Genomic DNA, 4,616 nt, shown 5'->3' on the forward strand with positions numbered 1-4,616 from the left:
AATAAACCTAACCAAGGAGGTGAAAGACCTATACCTTGAAAACTACAAGACACTCATGAGATAAATTAAAGAAGACACCAATAAATGGAAATACATCTCATGCTAATAGATAGGAAGAATTAATATTGTCAAAATGGCTGTCCTGCCTAAAGCCATTTACAGATTCAGTGGAATCCCTATCAAAATACCAATAGCATTATTCAGAGAACCAGAACAAACAGTTCTAAAATTCATATGGAATCACAAAGGACCCCTGAACAGCCAAACCAATCCTGATAAGGATGAATAAAGCTGGGAGTATTAGGCTCCCGGAGTTCAAGCTCTACTACTAAGCCACAGTAATCAAAACAGTTGGGTACTGGCACAAGGACAGACCCATAGATTAATGGAACAGAATAAAGAGCCTAGATATAAACCCAAGCATATTTGGCCAATTAATATATGATAAAGGAGCCATGGATACACTATGGGGAAATGACAGCCTCTTCAACAGCTGGTGTTGGCAAAACAGGACAGCTACATGTAAGAGAATGAAACTGGATTACCATCTAACATCATACACAATACTAAACTCTAAATGGACCAAAGATCTGAATGTAAGTCATGAAACCATAAAACTTTAGAAGAAAACATAGATAAAAATCTCTTGAATATAAACATGGGCAGCTTTTTTCTGAATGCATCTCCTTGGGCAAGGGAAACAAAAGCATAAATGAACAAATAGGACTATATCAAACTAGAAAGTTTCTGTAAAAGGAGGACACCATCAGCAGAACAAAAAGGCATCCTACAGTATGGGAGAATATATTCACAAATGACATATCTCATAATGGGTTAACATCCAAAATATATAAAGAGCTCACATGCCTCAGCATCCAAAAAGCAAATAACCCTTTAAAAAATGGGCAGAGGATCTGAACAGACAATTTCTCCAATGAAGAATTTCAGATGGCCAACAGGCAAAAGAAAAGATGCTCCATGTCACTAATTATCAGGGAAATGCAAATTAAAACCACAGTAAGATATCACCTCATTCCAGTTAGGATAGCCAACATCCAAAAGACAAGGAACAACAAATTCTGGCAGGAATGTGGAGAAATGGGAACCCTTCTACACTACTTTTGGGAATGTAAATTAGTTCAACCCTTGTGGAAAGCAATATGGCATTTCCTCAAAAAAATTAAAAATAGAAATACCATTAGACCCAGGAATTCCACTCCTAGGAATTTACCCAAAGAGAACAAGACCCCAGATTCAAAAAGATATGTGCCCCCTATGTTTATCGAGGCACTATTTACAACAGCCAAGACATGGAAGCAACCTAAGTGTCCATAAGTAGATGAATGGATAAAGAAGAAATGGTACATATACACAATGGAATATTATTCAGCCATAAGAAGAAAGCAAATCCTACCATTTGCAACAATATGGATGGAGTTAGACGATATTATGCTCAGTGAAATAAGCCAGGCAGAGAAAGACAAGTACCAAATGATTTCACTCATTTTTGGAGTATAACAACAAAGCAAAACTGAAGGAAAAAAACAGCAACAGACTTACAGAATCCAAGAAGGGACCAGTGGTTACCAAAGGGAAGGGGGTTGGAAGGGTTGGTGAGGAGGGAGGGAAAAGGGGATTAAGGGTCATCATGATTAGCACACATAATGTACGGGGGTCACAGGGAAGGCAGTATAGCAGCATAGAGAAAACAAATAGTGACTATAGCATCTTACTATGCTGATAGACAGTGACTGCAAGGGGTTATGTGGTAGGGACTTAATAATATGGGTGAATATAATAAGCACAATGTTTCTCATGTGAAACCTTCATAAGGTTGTGTATCAATGATACCTTAATAAAAAAATGTGAACTGTGTTTTCAGATAAACATTTAAGTTTTGTTTGTTTTTATATCAATATATTTAATTTACACACACTATTATGGTATATGGTATAAGGTAAAGTCTATCTTTTCATTATTTTAACCAGTAACAATAATATATTTTTTCTCACTGATGTCTAATTTTGCTTTAATAGTTGATTATTTATTTATTTTGGCTGTTTCTGGGTTCATTACTGTGTTCTTTTACTTAGGTTTATTCTAGTCCTCAAAAACTATAGCATTTATTATATTATACTATCTAATAGAGTTAAAGAATCATTTTTGCCTTTCTCATAAAATGTTCCAAACTGATCATTTTTATTTTTCTTTATAATCATTAGCATTATCTGCTTTGGTTGCATTTGTTTGGAAATTGTGACAGAATTTTAAATTTGTAAAGCAATAATTGAAATTGTCACAAAATTATTTTTCTATTTATAAACATAATATTTCACTTTATTTATTCTAGTTTTTATTTATGTCTCTTAAAAAAGGCTTTACTTTTCTTATTGGGGGTATTAACTAATTTCTCATTCCATTTTGTGTTCCCAGATGGTTTGTGGTTTTGTTCATATTAAGAGTGAGGTCACTGTCTTGTCCCTTACTTTTTCTCATGCTTCTTGGTAAATGGTAATTGGAATTGAAACATATATTGCTCTTTAATATATTTTTCTTGAGATTAGTCACTTTCTTAGACTGTTAAATTCAAGAAAGTTTTCCATTGATTCTTGTAAGTTTTCTGTTTAGACAGTATATCATCAGGGTTCAGAGAAACAGAAATGCAATATCAGGATACAGGGTTTTGACCTTACACAGTTGTGGGAACTAGTTAAGCAGTCTCTGGAAGACTGTTGTCATTGGGTTTGATGCTGGAGTTTGAAATTCACTGGGCAAGTAGCTGGGAAGAAACGATTGTAAAGTGAGGATAAGCAAAATGAGCTGAGCTCCACAAATGAGCAGGGGCTTGTGAACACAGACAAAAATCCTTGTCAGGTCTTCTTGTCTCTGATGTTGACAATATGGATGTCCTCTAGAATTCAGGACTCTGTTATCATTTCTGGCCCAGGTGTCAGACAAGGTAATGTGGTATTCAGGGGAAGGTAAAGATTTGCAGGCCTGCTATGATTTGAATGTTTGGGTCCTCCGCAAAACTGATATGTTGAAATTCTAATGTCCAAAATAATGGTGTTAGGGGTGTGGCCTTTGAAAGGGATTAGGTCATGATGGTAGAGTTCTCATAAATGAGATTAGTGGCCTTATAAAAGATACCTCAGAAAGCTCCCTTGCTCAGTCTACCACATGATACAAGAAGTCTGTGACAAGAAGAGTACTCTCACTCCATCATGCTGATACCCTGATCTTGGACTTCCAGCCTTCAAAACTGTGAGAAATAAATTTCTGTTGTTTATAAACCACCTAGTCTGTAGTATTTTGTTATAGCAACCTAAAAGACTAAGGCAAGTCCCAAAGAGGTGGATCATCAAACAGCGAGGTGTGCAGACTACAAAATAGTTGCTGCATTATTTCTGCTCTCTAAATATGTCATGAATAATCTCTGTAACTGGAAACCTACAGGCCAGGGAATTCTGGAAAGTATAATTAGGCCTGGCCAAGTTGCCACATTAAAATACACAATGGTAATTATATTAATGTCTTCTTTTCTATTTCTTTTCTATTATTTATATTTATATTTCTTCTCTTTTTCTTGTCATATTTCCTTGTCTAGAAAATATTAAAAATAATACTGGATTTTTACCCCCTTCCTTAAATTGAATCCCTACATTTCTTCTAATCCCAGCAACTATGGGTTTCATATAGATATGTTTAGACTCCAGTATTATCATCTTTTCCTCTCCTATCAAAGAGGATACAAAATTTTATGAAGTGTTTTTCAGCATTTATTGTGTTGATTATGTTTTATGTAATATCTCTACCTGATTATATTATTAATGATTAGTTTCACTAATGAGGTTTCCAATTTTTAATGATCCTCTTCATTTTGTAATAACTGGTTTTTAAGTAATTTTTTAAGATTGAGGTTAAATTATTTTCACTATTATTTTATTTTATTTTTCATAAAGTGAGAATAAGATGGATTTATAATTTTTTGGTGCTATATCTTTTTCAGATTTTGATAGCAGTGTTATACTAGATTTGGCAAATGAACTGGGATGATTCATGTGAAAAATATTAAACAGCATAGAAGTTATCTTTTAAAGATATTTTTTCTAAGTCTAAGTTATAAAAATGAGCTAGCATAGCATACAGAAGTTTTGTTTAAAACTCATTTTTCCTTCCTCATTTCCTTCTTTCTTTCCCCTCCCTCCCTCCCTCCCTCCCTCCCTTTCTTCCTTCCTTCCTTCCTCTCTCTCCCTCTCTCTCCCTCTCTCTCTCTTTTTGTTTCTTCTTTCTCTCTCTTCTCACTTTCTCTTTTTCTTTCTTTTTGACACAAAGTTCTCTTCAGGTTTTTTTTAAACATCATTTTGTAATTATTTTAGCAATGTGCCCTCCTAATATTTCATATTCTCAAGATTTTTCAATGTATTACATAATGGAATATTCACTTAATTTTTAGAACTAGGCCCTTGCAAAAAATCACAAAGGATGCCATAATGCAGGAAAGACAAGTAAAACTTTCCCACATTTTACACAAGAGCTTATCAACAGTCAAGGATGAAAGGTGTTTGCCAAAGGTTACAGAGATAATATGAATACATAGAAAATTACAACCTTGC

This window comes from Manis javanica, chromosome 1 (genome assembly GCF_040802235.1).
Source record: "Manis javanica isolate MJ-LG chromosome 1, MJ_LKY, whole genome shotgun sequence".
NCBI classification, from domain to species: Eukaryota; Metazoa; Chordata; class Mammalia; order Pholidota; family Manidae; genus Manis; species Manis javanica.